This window comes from Lolium rigidum, chromosome 7 (assembly GCF_022539505.1).
Source record: "Lolium rigidum isolate FL_2022 chromosome 7, APGP_CSIRO_Lrig_0.1, whole genome shotgun sequence".
In the NCBI taxonomy this organism is placed as follows: Eukaryota; Viridiplantae; Streptophyta; class Magnoliopsida; order Poales; family Poaceae; genus Lolium; species Lolium rigidum.
Window position 1 is genome coordinate 322,296,333 of NC_061514.1, and position 27,281 is coordinate 322,323,613.

The 27,281-nt window shown below is 51.3% G+C and overlaps 1 pseudogene; it reads right to left on the reverse strand.

Moving 5' to 3' along the window:
• Positions 1-2,839: 2,839 nt before the first annotated feature.
• LOC124673294 lies at positions 2,840-26,444 on the reverse strand (annotated as a pseudogene).
• Positions 26,445-27,281: the final 837 nt, after the last annotated feature.

The window sequence follows — 27,281 nt, forward strand, 5'->3', positions numbered from 1 at the left end:
CTAGGGTTCCGGTCGCCGCCGTCTCTTCCTCGTGTCCGGTGGAGGAGGCCACTCGCTCACGCAGACACTTCCTCTTGTTTAGGGCAAGTCGCGGCCACGAGATACTACAGTTGCACCCGGGTGCCAGTGCACCCGGTTTTTCCAAAATTGGAAAAAAAAAGAATTACTTAAAAGTTTCAAAAAATTTGAAATAATTTTTTGCATTACATATTATTGTTGATATTTACTTCTGTAAGTTTGCATGAAAGAAATACAAAATACGATTGTATGTGGCCTACACGAAAATAACAAAATGTCCATATGACACTATAATGGCTGGTTCCGTCAGAAATGTCGTTTTTTTGTCCAAAAAACTGCACAAAAAAGTATCAACATAGTATGTACATACGTGTATTTTTTTCAAAATTTTCTAAAACATTTAAATAGCATTATTTTCTGAAACTTTTTTTTAAAACGAGTGGCAAAAGATTCACAAAGGAAAACAAAAGAAAAAGGAAGCTAAGGGGTTACTCTCATGTCATTACAAAACTCAAACACTTCGCACCCGCGGCAACCCAAAGCTTCACTTCGGATTTGATGATGTTGAGGAGGGCGGCGGTTGGTGCGGACTTATGGTTGAAAATTCTAGCATTCCGCTCCTTCTAAATGGTCCAACTAACAAGCATGGTTATGGAAGACAAGGCCTTACGATTGTCCGAAGCCTCATTCAACATCTTGGACCACCATCCCTCAAGGGTGAGATCATCCGTCCACTCATGGAAGTGGATGGAAGGAATGCCAATCCAACTTTTCACCATCCCCCAAAGGCGCTTGGTGTAGCGGCAATGAGAGAGAAGGTGGGCTGCCGTTTCTTGAGTTTGGTTGCAAAGCGGACACCGACCACAATTGGTTCTACCCCTCCTCGCGAGATGGTTCGTCGTCCAAAGCCTATTATGGAGAGACAACCAAGCGAAGAACTTGATCTTTGGGGGGCCCAAGCCTTCCAAACAAGCCGATTCATGTTAGTAGTCACGGCGCCGAAGAATTGTGCTTTGTAAGCCGCGGCCGAGGAGTACTCTCCATTCTCGGTGGTGGTCCATGTGATTGTGTCCTCAAGAAGATCATTGAAATGAATGACTCGGAGAAGTGTCCATAGCCGAATGTACTCATGCATATATTGGATGGTGAGGTTTGTCTCCATCTTGATTTTTTTTACCCAAGCATGACCCATCAACGCTTGGTTTACCTTCCATCTCTTTCTTGTAGAAGCTTCATATATTAATGGAGCTATGTCTTCGGGCTTCGTTCCATTGAGCCAAGGTGATTCCAAAAAACTAGCAATCTTGCCATTCCCTATATATTCATTTATCTCTTCAGTCACAAAAACAACACTTTTTTGCACCCATTCCATTTTCTCTTTGCTACACTAAGACTTCTTATTGAGGACCACGTGAAGATATTTATCTTCAGGGGTATTATCAACTTCCATAAGTATTTTGTAGGGAAATTACTATGAACCTTTATTAAATCCCCGCACATGGATTTTACTGTGAAAACGCCGATGCATTTAATTTCCATACAAAGTATCCTGTTCCGCGGATAGGTTCAGCACCATAAGGTGCTGACATAGATGTAGCCACATAGCTCATTTGGTTGGTGTAAGTATTCTTCTAAAACCGACGATTAGAGGAACATAGGACACAATAAACGAAAACATATTTCCGCTACACTATATTATATAAAGAGGGATATTGATTATTCAAAGGCGTCGCTCCTAGCCAAATGTCTTCCTAATATTTAGTTGTCCTACCATTTCCTGTTTTGAAAGAACCTGCACTAAAAAAATCTTCTTTTAACCACGTAAGACATTTCCAAAATGGTGAATCTCTTGGTTTCACTTGAACCTCATAGGCTCATACAGGTTTTTGTTTCGAACATATTTATTATGCAGCATCTCTTGCCACGTTCCTTTTTCGGTTAGTAGTTTAAATAACCATTTACTAAGGAAACACTTGTTCTTTAGTCCTAATACCTCAATGCTAAGACCGCCTGACTTTTTGGTCTACAAATTATGTTCCATTTTATTAGTCGGTATTATTTTTGTTGTCATTGTGAAGTATGTTTTGTTCCATCGCATTTCACTGGCATTACTTTTCTACAGCACCTGCTATAAACTCATTACAGGTTATGTGATATGTACTATTGGATGGTACAAAAGATGGTTCAATCAACGACTATCTATCATTTGTATTCGGTGATGTACCAAGTATGGATTCAAAAATATGAAATGTTGTCCATTTCATTTAATGCGCCACCGTAGCAACACACAGGCTCTATGGAGTAGTAATAATTTTATTTTGAAAAAGGTAAAAGTTTAGAGTAAGACCAAAACCAAAATGGTGGACATGTTTCTCAAAACTCTAGCATTACACCCGTTCCATATTTCCCAAGAAAATAGCAAGACTAATGAAGATAGTCCCTCGTGCCGCCTTCCATCGACTCCCACGATAGAGCAGCACCGATCTTTAACCGCGTCAAAGTTTGTCGTCTTACATCCGATCTCGTGTTTGTGCGTGAAATTAAAAGCTCATACCTACTAGACAAAAGCAGGAAAAAAAGGAGGAAAAGGAACGAAAACCTGAGGTAAGTAGAAACATCTCACGAGAAAAAAGAAATCTCTGTGTATTCAGCATTGGTGTTGGTGTGTAGAGTGCAAGTGTCCAGGTGTGATTTTACATTGGCTGCAATTATCAGTCGTTGGAGAAGGCAAGCAGACAAATCATGAATCTACTTATACACACAAAAAGGTAGAAGTAAGAAATGAGTCATGTTATTGACAAAAACGGTGCTAGCATCGGTCTCATTGTGCCATCTTTTTGTTTGCCAGGTTCGGAAATGCATCCAAAATGTTGTGCGCCCTCAGGTCCTGTCTTGTCAAGATCCCCACAATTGGAGTTATCTGAAGCGGAACAAAAATACTCATATCAATCGAATTTTGCAGGTACATTTGGATGGAATAAAAACATTTTACTTTGCTGAGATTAACTGGGCTCACCTCAGGGCCTTGGTACTTGGGCACGATGAGCATGTGGCGGAGCGCGACGCTGCGGAAGAGCACGACGGCCTTGGCCACCGACATGGTCTCCACGACGGTGTAGGGCGTGGTGTTGGTGAAGGGGTGGAGGTCAATGTACATGTCCATCTCCTCATGCGTGAGCTCGACATCATCGAGCTTACAGCTCTTGTCGGCGAGCTCCACCGCCGAGAACCGCTCCCTGGCCTCCCACATCTCCGTCTTCCTCTTCTCCGTGAGAAACCACCGCTTGTTGAGAACGGCAACGAGAGTTAAGAAACACAAGTGTTTAGGGTTTGCGTGGGGCAATGCCTCTCCACGTATCTCTTTATATATAGATCAGCTACGTACACAATACACGTATACATGACAGGTATAATACATCTAGACCTACTTTAACACTCCCCCTCAATCTGAACTTCTATTTTGTACAAGGTTCAGATTGGTACTAAAACGGTCTAGCATCTGTCGAGTAGCTGGTTTGGTAAACACATCAGCTAGCTGATCATTGGAAGAGATGAACCTGACTTGAAGAGCTCCAGACGCCACGCGCTCACGCACAAAATGGAAATCGATCTCAATGTGCTTTGTCCTTGCATGGAACACTGGATTAGCTGTCAGGTAAGTTGCCCCTAAATTATCACACCATAATATGGGTGTTCGCTGCCGAGATACTCCTAACTCCTTGAGTAGAGACTCTATCCAAATAGCTTCAGCAGCGCCATTTGCCAACGCTTTGTACTCTGCCTCGGTACTCGATCTCGAGACAGTGGGTTGTTTCTTCGAACTCCAAGAAATAAGATTCGACCCAACAAAGATGGCGTACCCTCCAGTGGATCGTCGATCATCCACACATCCTGCCCAATCTGCGTCAGTAAACACACTGATTCCTGTCGAGGCCGACTTGCGAAAGAGCAATCCCGTGCTTAAAGTGCCCTTGACATAACGCAGTATGCGCTTGACTGATTCCCAATGTACATCAGTCGGCTGTGACAGGAACTGGCATACTTTGTTTACCGCAAATGATATGTCCGGACGGGTGAGAGTCAAATACTGGAGGCCTCCAACGACGCTACGATAGCGGTGAGAATCCTCATCACTCAAGAGAGTGCCAATCTCTCGAGATAGATGCTCCATCACATTCAGCGGTGTAGAAGTGGGTCTACAATTCTCCATACTCACACGGTGCAAAAGATCCAATGCATACTTCCGTTGAGTGATAGTCATCCCCCTGAATTGTAGGACGCTTCAAGACCCAAGAAGTACTCCAGCGTACCAAGATCTTTAATGGGAAAACTGGCTGAGAGGGCACGCACAAGTCCATCAACCGCCCCTGGAGTAGAACCAGCAATGACAATATCATCGACGTACACCAACATGTACACCTGAACACCATCTCGAGAAAAGGTGAACAAGGAAGTGTCAGCTTTGGAGGGAACAAAACCCAAATCAACCAGCAAAGCGCTCAGTCGAGCATACCAAGCGCGCGGGGACTGCTTCAAGCCATAGAGAGCTCGCTGCAACTTACACACATGAGAGGGATACCGAGCATCCTCAAAGCCAGGTGGTTGTTGCATGTACACATCCTCGGACAGAAAACCATGGAGGAAAGCATTGCTGACATCAATCTGACGGAGACTCCATCCGCGAGACACGGCAAGAGAGAGAACCAGCCGCACCGTAGCTGGTTTGACAACTGGGCTAAACGTATCACCATAGTCAATACCATGCCGCTGAGTGAAACCCCGAGCGACAAGTCGAGCCTTATGTTTATCAATAGAACCATCAGGGCGATGCTTAGTCTTAAAAATCCACTTGCAGCCAACAACATTGACGTCGGGAGGACGAGGAACCAAGACCCATGTCCTGGTGTGATGAAGGGCAGCAACCTCCTCAGCCATGGCAGCGCGCCACGCAGTCTCACGGAGTGCATCACGATGTGAGACGGGTGTAGCAAAGAAGGCCCGTCGGCTAGGATCATAACGCACCGTACCATCGGTGTACATCCTCTCACGCCGAGTGTTGTCACGAGCACGAGTGACCATGGCGTGGCCTGGAGCAGCCGTGGGCGTCGCGGTCGAGGAGCCCTCGACAGATGGCGACGCGGGCTGATCAGGGACAGGGGCCGCGCTGAGAGAGGCAGCGGCCGCGGGTGACGCGCAGGTCGACCCGTCGCGCGACGCAGCAGGCGCGGGTGAGGGAGCTGCATGTGGCGCGGGATCTCGCGCCTCCGCATGCACGTCGATCACCAGGGCATGCGCAGCTGGCGCGGACGGTGGTGTAGCTTCGGCGGCCATTTGTTCCTGCACAAAAGGAGCACTACCAGGCACATCAAGAGGTAAACAGGACAAGTCATATTTGCGCATAGTGACACTCGTAACCGGTTCATCGGACGGAAAAGACAGTGCATCCGCTAGGGTGGAGACGTCGACCGAAACACCGGGAGTGGCATAAGGAAACACGGACTCGTCGAAGACAACATCTCGAGATATATAAACGCGACCCGTGGACCTATCCAGACACTTATAGCCTTTATGCATGGGGTTGTACCCGAGAAAGACACACATAGTGGACCGAAACGCAAGCTTGTGTGTGTTATATTTGCGCAGACTTGGCCAGCACGCGCAACCAAAGGTGCGAAGGAAGGAATAGTCAGGCTTGACCTGAAGAAGCCGATAGATAGGTGTATCTTGCTGCAAAACAGCTAGCCGGCATGCGATTGATCAAATAGCACGCCGTAAGAAAAGCCTCATCCCAAAAACGCAAAGGGAGAGAAGAATGAGCAAGAAGAGCAAGCCCCGTTTCCACCAAGTGACGGTGCTTGCGCTCCGCCACCCCGTTTTGCTGCGAGGTATGCGGGCAAGAGACACGATGAGCAATGCCAGTGCGCTTGAAATAGCTATGAAGCCGATGATACTCACCACCCCAGTCCGACTGAACGGTTTTGATTTTAGTGTCTAAGAGACGCTCAACATGAGCCTGAAAGGCATAAAACACTTGCTCAACATCAGACTTGTGCTTGAGGAGATAAATCCATACAAAACGAGAATAATCATCGACAAAACTCACATAGTACTTATACCCTCCCGAGGAAGAAATAGCAGGACCCCAAACATCGGAGTGAATCAACTCAAGAGGCATAGTAGAAATACGATGAGAAGCATGATATGGCATTTGTCGACTTTTAGCACATTGACAAGCATCACAAACTGGAGTCTGATTATTTGGAAAGCACACTAAATCATTATTTCTAACAATGTGTTGAACGATATTATTGGTGGGATGACCAAGGCGATGGTGCCACTTGTGAAGCAGAAGCACGGACACTAGACGACGCTTGACGTGATGATGACGAAGAGGCACGGCTGAACGGCACCGGGTAGAGACCGCCGTGACTCCTACCGTGTAGCAGGACCTTCTTGGTGACCTTGTCCTTAACAAGGAAAAAGAACTTATGAAATTCCACAAAGACATTGTTATCACAAACAAGGCGATAGACGTAAAGAAGGTGCTTGCTAATGTGCGGGACATGAAGGATATTATGCAAGCGAAGAGATGAACCGGTTAATTGAGAGTGACCAATATGCGAAATAGACAAACCTGCACCGTTGGCCACTTGCACTTGATCCTTCCCGCCATAGCGCTCATGGACATGCAGGCGCTCAAGATCACTTGTCAGGTGGTCGGTGGCACCTGTATCAAGGTGCCAATATTGCTCGTTGTCGTGGGAGGAGGTCGAGGCGCCGTTGCCGGAGCGCTGATCCCGATCATAGCGCCGACGACAGTCATTTGCATCATGCCCCCATTTGTCACAAATCTGGCACTGGGGACGCCAGCGACGGTTGCGACCGTAGCCGCCACCGTTTCCTCCTCCTCCATTGTTGCGGGCATTGCCGCCATTGCCGTTGCCGTCAGTGCGGCGGCGATCCTGGCCACCTTGGCCACCCTGGCCGTAGCCGATCTGGCCCTGCGGAGCTCCCTGTCCGGCAGGACGACCACCGCTTGGGCGGTTGGAGTCGTTCGTGCGCCCGGGGTTGTTGAGGTGGACCGGGCGTGACGCGAGATTGGCGGAGGACGTCCAGTCCTCGCTTTCCGCCTGCTGCTTCTGGAGACTTTCGAAGTTCAGCACGTTCTTGTAGAACACTGCGAGGGTGACGGGGGTCGGCGCGAAGTCCATGGAAGCGGCGATGGGGTTGTATGCAGGGCCGAGCCCTACCAGCATGTAGTCGATGATCTCGTCATCGCGAAGCGGGGATCCAGCGGCAGCCATGGCGTCGGCGAGCGCCTTCACCTTCTGCATGTACTCGCTGGCCGATTTGTCGCCCTTCCGAAGCCCTTGGATCTGGCGGCGAAGAGCGCGCACGCCGGCTCGGTTCTCGGCGGAAAACATGGCGTGAACGGTACTCCAAGCCGCCGCAGCCGAGGTGCAGCCGATGAGTTGGGCTGAGATATCCTCATGCATCGAGCCGAGGAGATGGCCTAGAACCTTCGGTCCATCGTCCACCACCGCGCGTAGTCGGGATTGACAACGTCGCGCGCGTCGGCTCCGGTCCCTTCCTTGATGGTCGCGGATGGGGCCTGTGCCGATCCGTCGAGGAAGCCATGAAGACGGGCACCGGCGAGGTTGGGAAGGGCGTGAGCCCTCCAGAGCATGAAGTTGTTGCCGTTTAACCGCACGGTGATGGCGGGGAGCACCGGCGCAGCTGCAGTTGCAGATGGCGGATCGATGACGGGTCCAGCGACCGTCGTGGAGAGACTCCCCACGGTAGCCAACGTGAGGGCAGAGCTGGTCATCGCGGCAGATGCGTGGCGCGGAGGCGCGGCGGCTGCGGCTGATCGGAGAGGCGGCGCGCGGCGGAAGACTCGCGGCGGCGGCGGGAGCCCTAGGTGGCTCTGATACCAAGTTAAGAAACACAAGTGTTTAGGGTTTGCGTGGGGCAATGCCTCTCCACGTATCTCTTTATATATAGATCAGCTACGTACACAATATACGTATACATGACAGGTATAATACATCTAGACCTACTTTAACAACGAGATGCGATCGGAGCACGAGCCCGTGCAACTCCGACAAGCTGGGTCTCGGCCGATCGACCACCGGGAACCCGTTGTGGCCGGTGTTCCGCAGCACATGGACGATGGTGGACACCCTCTCGACGACCTGGACACTACTAGGGAAAAGCCTATAGGTGGAGGCAAGTGGTGCCGGCGCACCACCTTGTGCATGCGCCGGTGAAAATCATTGCCGGCGCACCACATTTCAGCCGCGCCGGCGATGAAGGGGTACTGCCGGCGCACCTCGGGGAAAGGCTCGCCGGCGCTATTTCCTCGGCATGGCCCCGGCCGATTCGGGCCAGGCCCAAGAATCATTGCCGGCGCACCGGCCCGGTGGTGCGCCGGTGGAAGATTTGCTATTGCCGGCGCACCCCCGGGCCGGTGCGCCGGCAATGATTCTTGGGCCCGGCCCGGTTGTGATATAGCCGAAAGGGGTATATGTTGCCGGCGCACCATGGTCCGAGTGCGCCGGCAATAACTCGGCGATTATTTCAGCCACCAACCAGCCCACTCACTCACACACTCACTACACTCCACTTCTCCACACAAACCCGAGCCTTCTCCCAACCCAGCTCATTTTTGCCCATTTCTATCCCCAATTTCACCAATTTGACCAAACAAAATCAAAAATTTTGAGCAAATCTTCCCTTCCTACATGCATCTCCCACATCCCCCTATGTAGATCTAGATCTACTATCCCGCATTGACCGCTCAATCTAGATCTAGATCTAGAAAGTCGGCTTCCATACGCCATTGTCGCGGCGCGTCGTCTCGATCTTATCGACGAATATATCAAACAAATAGGTGATTAATGAACAAATTGGAATGAAATCGATGTATGTTGGACATTTGAAGAAAAGCTCTCGTGTGTGGCATATATATATGTTGTGCTTGTGCTTGTGTGTGTGTTGGCGTTGAAAATGAGTTGCCAACGTTGCGCCGAAATGTTGATTCTTCAAGTTTCCGTTTCGGCACATTTACGGCGCTCCTATGTCCTACCGTGTAGGAAGGTCATGCCGAAATTTTCCGTGAAAACTACCGACGGATGCATGGTTCTAATGAATTATGTAATCTTACCATGCAGGCGATAATGGTTATCGAGATGAGTGAAAGCATCGTGATGAGATATCTGAAACACGCGATCATCGACATGTATGAAAATAACCGCACGGAGGTATTGTGTCCGTGCCGGAGATGCAAACGAGGGAAATGGTTTGACCCGTATTCGAGGCAAGTTGCAGGGGCACCTGCTCACTAATGGTTTCATGCATGGACACACTCAATGGATGAGTGATGATGGCGCGGAGGTCAATGGGGCGACGGCGGCGGTTGGTAAAAATGGCCGGCAAGAAGGAGGGCATCATGATACCGATGACGATGAAGAGTTTGTCGCACATGACGATAACCTTGACGACGACAATAACCTTGACGACGACAATAACCTTGACGACGACGAAGAGGTGCCGCTAGCTTCGATCGTGCGGGACCCTCATCTTCAAGATCCGCTTCTCGAAAAGACGAAAGGCGCCAAGCGGAAATCAAAGCTTGAGCAACTCGAGATAGACTCGAATACTCCGTTGTACGACTCAGGTCGCGGGTTGGGGGAGTCTCGCTGAGAGTAGCTCTCGATGTGCTGCGAGATGAAGGCGAAACACGGATGGACGGACACAAGCGTCGACGACATCCTGGAATACGTGAAAGATCTCCTTCTCGCCGGGAACACGTGTCTCGGTAGTCTAGCCGAGGCCAAGAGAATCACGTGCCCTCTCGACTTACCCCACGAAAAGTATCACGCCTGCATCAACGACTCGTATCATGTATCGCAAGGAGCACATGGACAAGACCAAATGTCCCGTGTGTGAAGCTGAACGGTACAAGAAAGGAAGAAGAAAGCTCCTCGGAAAGTTGTGTGGTACTTCCCGCTCGCCCCGGCTTCAACGGTTCTACGCGGACCGCAAGGAAGCAAAGCTCATGCGGCGGCACGCGAGAAAGAAAGGAGAGCGGTGTTGAATGATAAAGAGCGGATTGAGCACCCGAGTGCTGACGCACCCTTCGGATGCAAGCCGGTGGAAAGCATTAGACAATGAATTCGGAAGTTTTGGGGCAGATCCCGAAACATCGAGGTTGGGTGCGAGCACGGACGGATTCAATCCGTTCGGAAACCGAGCAACACACATAGCACATGGCCCGTGTTTGTATGGATCTACAACCTCCCGCCCTGGCTGTGCATGAAGAGGAAGTACATACGGATGAGTATGCTAATTCAAGGGCCGACACAGCCAGGAAACGATATCAACATGTATCTCGAACTATTAAAGGAGGAGCTTGAAACGTTGTGGGCGGAGGAAGGGGTAGATACATGGGACGCCGTCGCGGAAGAATATTTCCCTTTGAGAGCCGCGTTGATCACGACGGTGCGGGACTACCTCGGATACGGTTACATTTCGTGCCGGTGTGCCATGGACACAAGGCATGTGTCGGTGCATGGAAGAGACGATGTTTTTGCAGCTTGGTAAGGATGGCTCTTCGAAAACGGTTTACATGGGGCATCGAAGGTGGCTACGAAAACCGACCCGTGGAGAAAGCGTGGAGATATGTTCGATGGTACAAATGAACCCCGAGGACCTCCACGTAAGAAGAGCGGCGAAGAGATCGATACATTACTAAAAGGTTGGAAGGAGTGCCCTGCGCCGGGAAAGATTCGTCAAAAGCTCGGAGAGAAGAAGAAGAAAAAGGAAACGACGCCGCTCATTGGTGTATGGAAAAGGAGGTCCGTGTTTTGGGACTTGCCGTCTTGGAAAATTCTCGATACACCTCCATTGCCTTGATGTCATGCATATTACAAAGAACGTGTGCGAGAGCTTGCTTGGCACTCTTCTCAACATGCCGGACCGGACCAAAGATGGGCCGAAAGCAAGACATGACACTGAAAGTTTTGGGCATCGGGGAAGAGCTTCGAGATCCCGCCGGCCCAAGAGGGACGATCGGAGGAGGAGGCGGACGGCGGTCGGAAGCGCAAAGGATTAAGCAGCCGGACTATTCTGTCCCCCTCCTGCTTCACTTTTAGTCCGGTCGAGGTCGATCAATTTTTCAATTGCCTTGTAGGAGTCGAGTGCCCTTCGGTTACTCCGGGGTAATAAGCGGATACATGGACCCCAAGAAACGAAACTTCAGCGGCATGAAGTCTCATGACTGTCACGTGATGATGACGCGAGATTCTTCCGGTTGCAATCCGAGGTATAATGGATGACCATGTCCGTGCAACGCTGATCGGGCTCGTAACTTCTTCGACGTCATAACTCGGAAGTCGATAAGCGTGAAGAAACTCGCAAGGCTCCGAGGAAGAGATCGTGGTGATCCTATGTGAGATGGAGATGTACTTCCCGCTTGCATTCTTTGACGTGATGGTCCATGCTGTTGGTCCATATAATGGATGATATCGTCGGTCTAGGGCCGGCATTCTTACACAACATGATGCCGTTTGAAAGAATGAATGGGGTCATTAAAGGATACGTTCGTAACAGGTCACATCCGAGATGGAAGCATCGTACAGGGCTGGCTCACCGAAGAGTGCATCTCTTCTGCACGAATTATCTAGACATCGAGGACCCTGTTGGTTTGCCTCAAAACAAGTACCTCACGTAGGTTCGAGGGAGTAGGCCACAAAAATGGAAGGAAGGAACTGCACGTGCACATGTACGAGTCGGAGTTCCGACTTTGGCGAGGGCCAACTTAGTAGCGCTACAACACATTGACTTGATCGATCCTTGGTTGAAAGAGCACAAAACCATGATAGAGAACAGTGGCAAGCCGATGATGACGGAAGCGAAATATACGGAGAGCACAACTCCTCTTTTGCGCGCTGGTTCAAAGACCACATTGATGCTAATCCCCCACCAATGGATTCGACAAGGATAAACTAGTATTGGCCTTGTCACATGGCCCCGCGCCCAACATCATGACTTACCAAGCGTACGATATCAACGGGTACACATTCTACACGGAAGAAAAAGACAAGAACAGTGTTTACGGAACTCGGGGGTAACGATGGATTCTGGACGGGTGACGTAAAGACTAGATACTACGGAAGAATCGAGGAAATCTGGGAGCTTAGCTACTGCTTGGGGAGAAAGTGCCGATGTTCCGTATCGGATGGGCTAAGAGCGTCGAGAAAGAAGACCGGTATTTCACCACCATGTTTCTACCCGAAGCCAACAAATCAAAGTCCACGAACGCCACCGCGCGAGAATGAGCCATGGGTGCTGGCGAGAACACGTGCACCAATGCTTCTTCATAACCGACCCATCCGAGGCCTAGCCGTGTTATCGTGAGGAGAGGCAAGAGGACCATCGTCGGAATGGATGGAGTCGCCAACGAGGAAGACTTCGAAGGACAAGTCGGAGACCCAATGATGGAAGAATCCGAGGACGAAGACACAACATACACCACAAGAAGAAGCGAGGACCACGCTACCGAGGTCGGGTCGACCCTTCAAAAGAAGAAGTCACGACACGGGGCTAAATTATTCAACGACGAGCAAGAAAAGCAAGAAGAAAGCGAAACACTCTTCTCAATCAATGATGTAAAAATTTATTTGCAATCTATAACTCATATTTTGTGTAATTCATAACTACTCATATGGTCATGGCCAATATTTTATGTATGACTAATTAATATTGTGTTGGTCAATATTTTGTGTATGTATATATAACTCATATATATATCTTCATGTTTTTACATAACTCATGCATATTGCTTCATTATTATCTTGAAAAGATAAGAAAAATAAAATACTACAGTATTTGGGGTAAAAGAAAAGAAAAATACAATAAAGAGAAAAGAAATAAATTTTTGGGGTAAAAGAAAAGAAACATACAATAAAGAGAAAAAATACTACAGCTGATCCGGGGTTATTGCCGGCGCACCAGGCTTATTAATTCGCGGGGGTATACTTGTCCCGGCGAACCGGGTATGTGGTGCGCCGGCAATAACCCTGGATCAGCTATATCAGGACTTAACCTTTTTCCCCTTCTTCCTTCTCCCCGCACAGCCACATCTCCAACCCCACCGTCGAGCGCCGCCGTTGCGTCGCCACCTCAAGTCCCCTCTCGAGCGCCGCCGTTCTGCGCCCGCCACCGCCCTCCACCATCCCCTCGACCATCCCCCACCACCGCCACGTACGCCGCCGCGGAGAGACCCGTGGAGAAGGAGGTGCCGCGCGCCATTGGAGAAGGAGGTGCCGCGCGCGAGGGACGTCGGCGCCGCCGTTGGAGAAGAAGGAGCCGCGCGCCATTGGTGAGCTTCCGCTCCCCTTCCCTCTCCCCTTCCCTCCCCTTCCCTCTCGTTCTTCCTCATCTCCGGTGACCCAAGCCGGTTAGGGTTCTTCCTCGTCTCATACCCTGGTTCATTTAATTCGTGTTTAATACCCTGGTTAAATTTGAATGCTAAAATTGGTTTGAAAAGCTAAAATTTGATGTCCAACAAAATTGCCCAAAAAGGAAGTTTGAATGCTAAAATTGGTTTGAAAAGCTAGCAGTATTGTTCTCTGGTTTTGGTTCTTTATGTTCATAGGAGGTTAATTGCTAGCGGTAGCAAAAAAGGATTGGTTCAAACAAGAAAATGATTTTAGTTGCGGGTATGTTAGTTCTTCATTAAATGAAAATGAAAATGAAAATGAAAATGGTTTTGCTAAATGGTTAAATGAAAATAAAATGCTCATGCTTATGCTACTTGCAATCAAGTTGAAAATGAACTTTATATATGTTGGTTTTGCTAAATGGTTAAATGAAAATAAAATGCTCATGCTTTTGCTAAATGGTGTTGCATGCTCATGCTAATAATATGAATGAAATTCATAGGTTAATTTGTTCTACGGTTTGAAAAAGGAAAATGAATGCTAGCGAGTATGTTAGTTCTTGATTAAATGCATTCTACGGTTTGCTAGGTAAAGAACGACGGGTTTAGCTCACCAAACCATTTATAAAATGCCCGAGAAAATGCTAGCATCTTGGTGGTGTTCTCTGGTTTAAAAATGCTAGCATTTTGGTACTTTATGCTACTTTATGCTACTTTATGATGGTTCTCTAGTTGGCGGTAGCTCACTTGGTTCAATTGTTTAGTTCAAAATGCTCATGCATGCTCATTGGTTGTAAATTAATTTGGTTCAAAATGCTCATGCATCATTACCTACTTGCCAAAAAAAGAAAATGAAATAGAGGTTTGGCTCAAAATTGATTTTACTTGCGGTAGCTAAAATGAAAATTGATTTTGTTTAGTTAATTTTACTAGTGCAAGTCAATATGATCCCTTGGATTTCTGCTTGGTTACCTTTGGTTAACATTGCAAGAAATAGGGTTCAAATTGGAAATAGGGTTCTCTGGTTTGAATTTTTGAATGCTAAAAATTGGTTTCAAATTCTAGCGGTGAGGTTTCAATTTTTCATTATAAGTTATACATAAAATTTTGAATGCTAGCAGTAGGTTTCATTTAATTGATTTAGTTAAATGCTAAAAATTGTTCTCTGGTTGGAAATTGTTCTCTGGTTGGAAATTGTTCTCTAGTTGATAAAATTTGTTCTCTGGTTGGTTTAAAAAGAACAAGTGCTATTCTATAAATTCTATAGATGTTTGCTGGCTAAAATTCTGGTTCAATTCATTCTTTTAAATTCATTCTCTGGTTCAATTCATTTATGCCACTGTAATGTATATGCTAAAAGCTAGCTACGTAATTTATGTGGTGATGGTTATGGTGATGGCATGGTTATGGAGATGGTTATGGTTATGGTTATGGCATTTATATGTTTGCATTTACGTTACGGGGATTGAGTTGCTATTGAGTGTCGGAATGTCGATTCATTTCCGTTCCGGCAATTCTAGCACTCGGCATGACCAATTTTTAGCAAAGGTCATGCCGAATTTTCCGTGAATTCTAACTCTTTTTCATCTTCTATTAGTGCAAGCCACCATGTCGTCTCAAGAAGAGTTAGAGGAGCACTACAATAGGCACTTCTTTAGGACGGAGGAGGATGCGAGGCGGCCGGTGTTGGCGGCGGCGAGGACCATGAGATGGAGGATGCCGGCGGGGGTAGTGCTCGGCGAGCCGGCGGCAACGAGGCAAGCGCCGCCGCCGGGGGTAGTACCTACGAGCCTAGCGGCGATGAGGCAACCGGCGCCGCCGGGGTGGCGGCGAGACAAGCGGCGACGATCCTAGCGCCGCCGCCGGGAGTAGTGGCACCGGGACAAGTGGAGCCAAGAGGCCGCGGAAGGCAAGGCGCCAAAACACGGTCGGCACGGCGAGAGACACGATCACGAGAGGTGGACCCCGCCGGTGGTTTGCCGGTGTTGCCTAAGGATGTTGCCAAGGGTACGGCAACCAAGCGGCATGTATCCTCCGAGAGGTCGTCAATCTCAACGAGACGGACCTCCGAGCTGAGAGCAAAGCGCCTTTGCGAGCCCAGCTCATTGCGAGGTTGCACGCACGATACAAGTTCCTAGGCGACTACGCCTCCGGTCATCAAACCAACAACATTGTGAACTCACAAGCCCTCCTGAAGTTCACCAAACACCTCAGCAGCTATAAGTACATGGTGCGGAGGCTGATTGCTTGAGGGCAAAGGTTTCGAAGAGGTCCACTCCGCCTTTCGCATGTCACCCGAGGCGGACTTTGATGCTTTTGTGGCCAATGAAGAGCTACAAGCAACCAAGAATCGCAAGTTGTGGGGGAAGGAAATGCGGGAGCTTAACATCGGCAACCACAACCTTGGGAGCCGTGGGTACGAAGGAAAGGAGCCCTATTGGGCGAAGGAGGACGAGGCGTATGTAAATGCGGCATTGAGAACCCACGGCTCAAGTACAAGGACCCGCTTGAAAGAAGATTCATCAGGTCCCGGTACCATAAGAAGAAACTAACCGGGGAACTTGTCACGGACCCGAAGGTCGTAACCGACATAATTTGGTTCACGAACGACCGAGAAGGTCTGGCGTTGGAGAAAAAGCTGGTAAGCAATTTACCGGTTTTATTAGATCAAGTATCGTTCATATAATAGTAGCAACATTTCTAAATGGTTCGCGTTTCTTCCGCGAGGAAGAAGAAAGACAAAGACTTTCTCAAGCCTCCCAAGGTGACGAAGGCTCCTCGTCCCGGGCGTCGACGGGCGGGGTAGCCTGGGACAAGCCTCTCGTACGGGCGCTAAACATCGTTAATGAGCATTCACCGACGAGAAGGCCGCATAGAGGCCGTGTGGGCTGGCGCGGTACGGGCTACAAGCATGGTCACTATGGCTTGTCGTCTGCGGCCGATAAAAATGCGCGTAATGAGAGGAAGCAGCGGGAGGCGGAGGAAATGAGGGAGTCAATCCTAGCCCAAGTCCAAGCTGGTTTGGTACCGCAGCTGGTACCGCAACTCAAAGCTACACTCGTACCTGAAGTCAAAGCTGAAGTCGCCGCTGGAGTCCAAGCAGATTTCAACGCTATGCAAGCGTGGTATGAGGGTGGCAAACAAGCCCCCACCGAAAATGCAAGTGGTTAGCTTCAACGGCGGCAACTCGATGGTGCCGCCGTCCGCTCGGCAATGACAATGTTATAATGGAGACTCCTCCGGCCGCCGGCAATGTCGGCTGGTGCTAGGGATTCACCGTCCATGCCGGGTAGCAGCCCCTCCGTCACTTGCACGCCCGCGCGCATGTGCTGGCCCGTCGACATTAGCCGAGCTCAACGCCCTCACGGTAATTAACTAATGTGTACATCAAGTTAATATATTAGTTTACGTCATCCTTGCCCTCTCTCTAACGCCATACACATGTTCTCGCGGGCGCTCTCGATGCCATGCACCTTTTTGATGAGAGTAAGCAGACGAACTCAAAGACGTCGCGAGGGGTCCATCATTCGGCCCTGGATAAGAAGTGGCACACACGAGATATGGCGGATGACGTTTACCGGGTTGAAGTGGATCGGGCGTTACCGGGCTATGAGGATTTGTTTCCTCCTAATCAGCCGCATGGTGCCGATGGCGATAGCCCGTTGAATCCGGCCTCATCGAAGGGTTGGCTGCTTGCTATGGCCGAAGACCCTAATTCGGATCAACACCTACTCGGGGTCGACGGCAAGCAAAGACAAGCACCTTGCGGCGCCACATGTCGGCGTCCCTCCACGACGGCCAGCGGCGCCGTGGTCATCGCCCCACCGGAACGGCCAGGCTGCGCCGGAGGTCGGCGCCCCACCACAACAGCCAGGCTGCGCCGGAGGCCGAGGAATATGAACGTGACAACTTCCAATGGGATATTCCTACGTCTTCACAAGTTGTCCATGAGGATGCGCAGGGCTTCAAATATGTGTGCTCCAAGAAGGCTGTTCGATTCTCAAGAAACGGGCGATGAGGAGGAAAATCTGAGGAGGTCGCCACCGCCGCCGTCAAAAATATGTTGAGCCCAAACACACTCCGTGCCTACGGCCACTACGGCGATGGATGGTCCAGCACTACAACCCAAGAAGAGGAAGAGGGCAAATAAGAAGGACGCCCAAGACAAGGCGGCGGCGGCAAATCCAAGGACAAGGTCCCACTCCTTGACAAGTTGCCAAACAATTGGCGACCTCTGCATCACTTGGGTCAGCCGATGCTGCCGGAGCATGTCGTGAAGAAACTCACCCCGGATATGAGGAGCTTGCATGAGGCTGTCTTGCATGTGGAGAACCTTCTTCTCAAATCAAAAGATCCTGGTTACCCTCTCTTCGTGGCGAAGGTGCCAAGCGGCATGAACTTCGTCGAGAAGTACCCACGGACTTGTGCTTCATCCGGTTCAACGACATCTTCAGCATCTATCGCATGCAAGCGCTCCACTTTAGTGTGGTTCGCCTAGTTGCTCTTAGCATGTCTTCCCAGTTGTTAAGGAGGGGACGCCGACCATCGCGATCATGGACCCCTTCTATATGCGGGAGAGCATCATACGCAACCACGGGGATCGCGCGATTGCCACCCAGCAGGTCGAGGATTTCATGCTGGCGAACATTAAGAAGGGCGCCATTCTCATCCCTTACTTCCCGAGTAAGTAATCACTCGCTAGTCCCCCATCACCATTCTATCCTATATCTCCATTTGCATTTCCAAAGGTTAATCCGTGTGTTTTCCGCAGAGACAAGTTCTGCACCCTCATCGTCGTGCACACGCAACACTCGCATGCGGTCTATCTCGACTCGGGTAGGGACCGCAAGAAAGACTACTCCCACATCGGGGCCCTTCTCAATGATGCTCTCACCGGCTTCGCCAACAAGGCGAGGCCCCCTCAAAGTAGAGAGGAAATCCCGAGGAGGCTTCGTCTTAACCCACACAACCAACTTCCCACGCCTCGGGCGATCGATGCCCGACAATGGGATGGACGCGTGGTACGCCATCCTTCGGATGCGGGAGTACATAAAGTACGCAGGATGACATGTTGCTGCCGGATAATCTCGAAACAGGTTTGCAAACATGGCGGATGTCCACGATAGAGAGATTAGAAAGAAGCTGGGGTCGCATCCAGCAGTTCATTTGCACGATAATCCTGCAGGATGTCAACAATAGGTCTGGCGAGTTCTTCTACGGCTATGGTCTACCACCTAATGACGAGATAGACCTCCGCTTGGAGATGTCGCGTGATGAGAGGCCGTTCAACTCGCTTGAGGGCTGCCGTCCATTCCCCCTAGGCGTACAACCTGATCCTACGACGGGAACACTTGCTAAAGCTTGAACGATATGTCCTTGAACTTCCGTACTTGTAATAATTGTTATATATTCCCATAGAATCGAGTAGTTGCTTTTATTTAGTTGTATGAATGTGCATGTGAACATGTGTACGTAGTTTCATTTACTTTGCTATATATTTCAAGATTATGGCGTACATAGCTTAATAATTATTTGCATTTACTCGACCACTACTTGCCTCGTATTTGGAGTTCGCCGATGATTAGAATGTTCGGTCAATCGTACACTCGGGGGTGGAGCCGGTGAGCCTTGGTGCGACGGCCACAAGTATCAATCTATTGTGCATCCTACCTAGCCTCACTGACTCCATCCCTGGATGTTAATATTTGTTTCGACCAGACAAAGTATGAGGCACGCTATTTAATTCGTACTACTTGTCTTCTATTTGAGTTCGCACTTCTTAATTGCATTGGCCGATGATTAAAATGTTCGGTCACTTGTACACTCCGGGGTGGGGCCGGTGAGGCTTGGTGTGATGGCCACAAATATCAATCTATTGTGCATCCTACCTAGCCTCATGACCCCATCCCTGTATGTTATTATTTATTTCGACCAACAAAGTATGAGGCACATGCTATTTAGTTCATACTACTTGTCTCTTATTTGAGTTGGCACTTGTTCATTGCATTGGTACTAACGTTTTACTTGTCTTGTGAATGGAGATGCCGACGACATATGTCGTGTACAAGGGGAGGGTTCCTGGAGTCTACGACGGTCGGGAGGACTGTCGGAGACAGGTGCACCGTTTCGGCGGCAACAGCTACAAGGGATACCCCACTAGGGTGGAGGCGGAAGGAAGATACGCCCGTTATCTAGCGGGAGAGATGAGGGACATGAGGAGGAACCGGATGAAGACCATGGCCTTCGTGATGATGGTCATGACCATGTTGGTCATGTTCTATGTGGTTCTAGTTTAGGTTAGGACCTACATTGTGAGGTGTATGACGATACTTGTGACGACTATGTACCAAGACTTCTAACTTTGTGAAACTTCGCCGTTCGGTGTTGCATATGCACATGTGTGTTGTATGAATCAATACATTCCGAAACGAGACTTGCGTATTTGTGTACTCAGACCGAAATGAAACTTGGCTCTCTATGTGCTTCTCATATTGCATGTAATACTGTATAAATATGAACTGCGTTTAAATATATCTTGCTGTCAAATATGTATTCTTTGTCAAAATTGTATTGTAATATGCTTGGAAAAAAGTGGAAAAAGAATTTTCGAATTAATTGCCGGCGCACCTAAATGACACATTGCCGGCGCACGTGGCATTCGCCGGTGCTTGGAAGCACTACTGCCGGCGCACCTGATAGTGCGCCGGTGGAATAGATCTTTGCCGGCGAAGCGGGGTGGTGCGCCGGCGAGTAGCGAGAGATATCGCCGGCGCACTACCTGGTGCGCCGGCAGTGTCCCTTTATCACCGGCGCGTTCGCACCGGCGGGCTCGTGGTGCGCCGGCAATGGGGGTTTTAGGTGCGCCGGCAATGGGCCTTTCCCTAGTAGTGGTGGGATGACCAAGGCGATGGTGCCACTTGTGAAGCAGAAGCACGGACACTAGACGACGCTTGACGTGATGATGACGAAGAGGCACGGCTGAACGGCACCGGGTAGAGACCGCCGTGACTCCTACCGTGTAGCAGGACCTTCTTGGTGACCTTGTCCTTAACAAGGAAAAAGAACTTATGAAATTCCACAAAGACATTGTTATCACAAACAAGGCGATAGACAGAAAGAAGGTGCTTGCTAATGTGCGGGACATGAAGGATATTATGCAAGCGAAGAGATGAACCGGTTAATTGAGAGTGACCAATATGCGAAATAGACAAACCTGCACCGTTGGCCACTTGCACTTGATCCTTCCCGCCATAGCGCTCATGGACATGCAGGCGCTCAAGATCACTTGTCAGGTGGTCGGTGGCACCTGTATCAAGGTGCCAATATTGCTCGTTGTCGTGGGAGGAGGTCGAGGCGCCGTTGCCGGAGCGCTGATCCCGATCATAGCGCCGACGACGATCATTTGCATCATGCCCCCATTTGTCACAAATCTGGCACTGGGGACGCCAGCGACGGTTGCGACCGTTGCCGCCACCGTTTCCTCCTCCTCCATTGTTGCGGGCATTGCCGCCATTGCCGTTGCCGTCAGTGCGGCGGCGATCCTGGCCACCTTGGCCACCCTGGCCGTAGTCGATCTGGCCCTGCGGAGCTCCCTGGCCGGCAGGACGACCACCGCTTGGGCGGTTGGAGTCGTACGTGCGCCCGGGGTTGTTGAGGTGGACCGGGCGTGACGCGAGATTGGCGGAGGACGTCCAGTCCTCGCTTTCCGCCTGCTGCTTCTGGAGACTTTCGAAGTTCAGCACGTTCTTGTAGAACACTGCGAGGGTGACGGGGGTCGGCGCGAAGTCCATGGAAGCGGCGATGGGGTTGTATGCAGGGCCGAGCCCTACCAGCATGTAGTCGATGATCTCGTCATCGCGAAGCGGGGATCCAGCGGCAGCCATGGCGTCGGCGAGCGCCTTCACCTTCTGCATGTACTCGCTGGCCGATTTGTCGCCCTTCCGAAGCCCTTGGATCTGGCGGCGAAGAGCGCGCACGCCGGCTCGGTTCTCGGCGGAAAACATGGCGTGAACGGTACTCCAAGCCGCCGCAGCCGAGGTGCAGCCGATGAGTTGGGCTGAGATATCCTCATGCATCGAGCCGAGGAGATGGCCGAGAACCTTCTGGTCCATCGTCCACCACTGCGCGTAGTCAGGATTGACAACGTCGCGCGCGTCAGTTCCGGTCCCTTCCTTTATGGTCGCGGATGGGGCCTGTGCCGATCCGTCGAGGAAGCCATGAAGACGGGCACCGGCGAGGTTGGGAAGGGCGTGAGCCCTCCAGAGCATGAAGTTGTTGCCGTTTAACCGCACGGTGATGGCGGGGAGCACCGGCGCAGCTGCAGTTGCAGATGGCGGATCGATGACGGGTCCGAGCGACCGTCGTGGAGAGACTCCCACGGTAGCCAACGTGAGGGCGAGCTGGTCATCGCGGCAGATGCGTGGCGCGGAGGCGCGGCGGCTGCGGCTGATCGGAGAGGCGGCGCGCGGCGGAAGACTCGCGGCGGCGGCGGGAGCCCTAGGTGGCTCTGATACCAAGTTAAGAAACACAAGTGTTTAGGGTTTGCGTGGGGCAATGCCTCTCCACGTATCTCTTTATATATAGATCAGCTACGTACACAATATACGTATACATGACAGGTATAATACATCTAGACCTACTTTAACAACGAGATGCGATCGGAGCACGAGCCCGTGCAACTCCGACAAGCTGGGTCTCGGCCGATCGACCACCGGGAACCCGTTGTGGCCGGTGTTCCGCAGCACATGGACGATGGTGGACACCCTCTCGACGACCTGGAGGCTGATAGCGCGCGGCTTGGCGGCCGCGAGCTCACCGACGGTGATGTCCTTCATCCATGGTTCCGGATTGGGCTCCGGGAAGGGCGGTCCCTTGAGATCCGAGAATGATCTCGTAGATGCTAGGGTTGAAAGCGTCGCCGACGGTCTTGGCGATGAGCAGCACGAACATGGTCATCGGGAGCAGGAGCAAGTTGTTGGTGAGCTCGAGGAAGATGACGCAGAGGGAGACGGTCATCCTCATGGAGCCCGACATGAGCGCCGCGGCGCCGAGCACGGCGTAAAGGCCGTGGTCGATGCGGGCGACGTCCTGTAGCATGAGCGCGATGATGCGGCCGTAGGCAGAGCCCATGAGGATGATGGGGAGGAAGAGCCCCGACGGAACGGCAATGCCAAAGGTGAAGAGCCCCAGCACACAGTAGATGGCGAAGAAGATGAGGAGCGAGTCGAGGCGGAACTCGCCGGATGTGCCGGTGGAGAAGATGTTGCGCGTCGCGTCCATGTTGGTGGCGTGCAGGAGGCTGGCCAGGTCGTTGTAGTGGCCGGCAGGGCAGTTGAACTGCTTGAAGTTGCCGCTCATCCCATTGGCCGGGCACGCGGCGCCCAACGCCGGGTTGCACGGGGTGCACGGCACGGCGAAGGGGAGCACGTACAGCCCCGCCGACGTGAACACGCACACGGCCAGGGCTAGCGCCAGCTTCGCCATCCGGCCCTTCCCGTTGATGAGACTGTAGAGGCGGAGCACCTTGTGGAGAAGGTAGTTGTAGAGGGCGCCGAGGAGTCCGCCGATGACGCCAACGAGCGTGACGAGGAGGAGGTCGTCGAGGTGGTAGTTGACGGTGACGTCGCCGACGTCGAAGATGATGAGCCCGCCCTCGCCAAACAGCGCGCACCATCCGTTGCGGCATACCTCGATGAAGCCCCGCAGCACCACCACCACGGTGGCCGTGCTGAAGAAAGTGCGCCACAGCAGCGTGCTCCGCCACCAGGTGGCCACCTCCTCCAGCGCGAACAGGACGCCGCCGACGGGGAGCGGAACGCCGCGCACACCCCGGACGAGGCGCCGCAGGTGATGAGGTCGCGCCTGTCACGGTCGTTGTTGAAGTAACGCAGCCACTTCCAGCGGAGGCGGAACCGGCCGGCGCCGCCCTGGCTGAGCAGGTTGGCGAGGCATGCGCCGATGTGCACAAGCGGGCCTTCCTTGCCGAGATCGAGCCCCGACGATCAGGGGCGGAGCCAGGATTTAGGTATAGGGGGGGCGAGACACTAGTGGAAAAAAAAAGCTTCCCAGACTATGAAAAAGTTGTTTATCCAATTATCATTGGGGTTTAATTTTTCCATACATGGACAACAATGTCGAGTGTGTAAGCATAACTAACAACGATGAACAAATCCATATACGCGCCATGTAGGCGGCGAGGCCGGTAATCAAACTACTTGGATATATGACATGAAATGATATGAAAGTGCAAGATATACTCATGACACCAATCATAGTTAACTAAATTGTTGGATTTAGCTAGTATTTATACAGGTTTGGTCTCAAATTTTCAGTTGGACTAGCAATTTAATTGGACTTGATAGCTACCAATTCGTGCACATACATATATATAATCGAATGAGAGTAGTTAATTGTATAAGAAGTACTAGTACTGAACAATGTTATCAGGGTACATACCTAGGCAGAATTTAGTCCAGGACATGCTCCCTTCTAAAACTGAATAGAGTTAGAGGGTGAAGGAGATATGCTAGTCAGTGACGGCAGGCGTGGGCAGCAGCCACCGCTATTTGCAGGTCACCGAAGTTTGACAAAGTAGGAGATCCGGCCAAGACTATGCGCTGCCCATGCGCTAGATCGGTGAAGCTGGGCGCACAAAGGCAGTTGGTGTAGCGTCGCGCCGGCGAGTCGACGAGCAGCAGAATCGCAAATAGATCGCTGGCAGGAGCAAGCGCGCTACCGCCCTAGCAACGACGCGAAGAGAGGGAGGCGGCAAGCAGTCGCGCTCACGCAGCTATCATCGACGGATCGATCGATCGTGGGAACAAACTGCATCTACGACTGTCCAGGCTAAGAGCATGTCTAACAGGCCCCGTATTTCGCTGCCCCGTATAAGTCTCTTATTTCGCCCCGTATCGAAAAACTGCTCCATTTCGAGCCATGCCGTCTAGCAGACCCCGTATTTCGCCCCGTATTTTCAAAAATTAAAACCCCGGGAAGTTCTTCTTCATTGATCATACTAGGGATCATACATACATTTTGATCATACTACAGATCATACTACATCTAAACCTACCTCTACTCGTCCGGGATGACGTAGGGGATGAAGGCGATCCTCGCCGCCTCCTCCCGCGCCTCCCGGGCCTCCCGCGCCTGCCGCGCCTCGAACTCCTGGACGGCGGCGATGGCCGCCGCCTCCTCCTCTGCCTCCGCCGCCGCTTTCTCGGCGGCATCCGCCTCGGACAAGGCGACCGCACGGCGGTAGGCCGCCTCCTCTTCCTCCTCTTCCGCCGCCGCCGCTTCCTCCTCGCCGCCTCCGCTTCCTCCGCCGGCTGCTGCTGCTGCCGATGGTCGCCCTCCATTCCGCCAACGCCGCGCGGTCGCGCAGCCCGCTGCGCGCGCCATTTCTCGAACGCCTCGCCGCTCATCGGCTTGAGCGGCGGGTCCTGCTGTGCCACCGCCCACCCGCGGCGAACTCGCGGAGCGGGTCCGGCACGTACGGCGCGCCTGCGTACTTGCGGGCCGCGCGGCGGCTCCCGGCGGCGGAAAGTTTGCACTTCAGCCGCCACGCTTCCTCTACGGTGTCCGGCGAGCGGGATCGCTTCGATCCGCTCGCCGGCGAGCCCTCCTGCGGCGGCGGGAGTCCATCCTAGCTTTTGGGGTGGAATGCGTGGCGGGGAGCGGCTAATTGCTCGCCGGAGCGGGAGGAGGAGGCGGCGGCGCGCGGCGGAGCTAGGGTTGCGAGTGAGGGGTTAACCCCTCACTCGCACCTGCGCCCACTATATGTACGGGGCGACGGGGCCGATTTCCTGGGCCCCGTATTCCGCCGAAACGGGGCGGCCCGAATACGGGGCCTGCTAGACGGCCCAAACCGCGCCTGCCCCGTATGTCGCCGGAATTTTACGGGGTGGGCGGGTTATACGGGGCCTGTTAGACATGCTCTAAACCGGCACATGCGTAGGGTAATTGGGCTGCTTGATTCGATGTGCATTGATTAATCACTCTATGATGGGCTAATAATTTGATTATTACGGGCCAATACGACATGTAGTGCTGCTGCAAATCGTTATGGGCTAATAATTTGATTATTACGGGCCAATACAACATGTACTGCTGCTGCAAATCGTTAGGGGGGGCCAACCATTGGGGGGGGGTCTAGCCCCTGCTCGCCCCCCCCCCCCCACCCCTCCCTCCGCCCCTGCCGACGATACCGCACAAATGCTGCCGATGATCTGAGCATGGAGCAACCTATTAGTTCAGTTGTTCATTTTCATTCACTTGACTCTTGAGCAGCTACGATTCAGTTGCATTTCGAGAGGTGCACGGACCTTGACAAGAAGCTGTGGCGCACCAAACATGTTGGGCGTGTCGACGCCGTTGAGGTAGGCCTTGATCTCGGGGATGCCCGGGCCAGCGGCTGTGGGCGCAAAGACCACACAAAGCACGGCAGCCACGAAGGTGAGTGCCAAGTTGAAGCCGGAGAAGTAGAAGAAGCCGGTCCAGTATCTTTTATCTCGGACGAGCTGCACCATGTGGATCATCTTGATGCCGGAGATGTTCTCGATGGCGAGGTTGATGAGCGAGGCGATGACGCCGGTGAGGAGGCCGACGAGGAACGCCAAGGCCCACTTGAGGAAGATGTACTGCAGCACCTCCACGTTGGACCGGCTCCTCCAGTCGTGCTTGAACAGATCGTTCTCGATGATCCTGCATCATACGGCAATGGCAATACGCAATGAGTCAAAGGTGGCTGCAACAGAGAAATGGAATGCTCGCTCACTCACTCGTAGTCGAGGCTCTCAATGTGCGAGACCTTGGCGCCGACGATGGCGAGGTGGGTAGTGTTTCTCCTCAGCAGGGGTTGCTCCCGGGAGCTGATGCCATAGCTGGTGCTCCCTGGATCCTCCGGGTTGTCGTGGACACCATTATCGTGTTTGCCTAGACCAGACGTCGTAGCCGTAGCTCCGGCGCTCTGCTCGTCCTCCATGCCCGTTTCTTCATTGGCACAGAGACAGTTTTTGATGCCTCTGTTTCTTCAAGTTTTGAAACAACAAGGGATGTCAAGGCTGGGATTGGCATGTCTATGCGTACGTGTACATATAAATTGACGGGTGGCATTGGCAGGGCAGAACACTTTGGCCCCTCTTGCTCTTCTCCCATATTTTTTTTTCAAGATTCATACTCCTCACATGGATCTTATTTAGATGCAATTTTGCAAGTCATTTGTCGATGCAAATAGCACAAGTATACTTTTCCTCTTTTATCTATTTATTTGATTTCATACTCCGTTGACATTACACATGTAGTTGCCACTCCATATGGACCAATTATCTTCCTTACGAACTCTTCTCTGGAAAGGAAAATAATATTAATCTGAATAACCGATTTATCGCAGCTCTGAAGAATTGATCCTGGTCTTGCCTTTTCGGACGCTAGTACCGTTGCTTTTCTGGATGCATACAGCTCATGATGAAACAGTTCTTTTACTAAGGACAAATAGAATCATGTGGAGCGTCCCATGTACGGAACCATCTCATGTCTCATAGGTGCAAACAAAAGGCATAATAACTCTTGTCCGTACATACGGAGAGACGAACTTCCTGTTGTTTTCTCGACGACACATTCAGGACAGAGGAGTCTCTCAGAATTTTATTAATTAGCTGGTTCATATATACAAGCAATTGCCCAATTAGTTGGCTATATGTTCTCTCTGTGCGCAAGAGATTTCTATAATACCCGAAATATCTAAAGAAAACTGCTAGTTGTTGAATGGCAACAGTTTGTGAGGCCAAAAGGCAACAGTTTGGCTGTTTTGACAACCAGC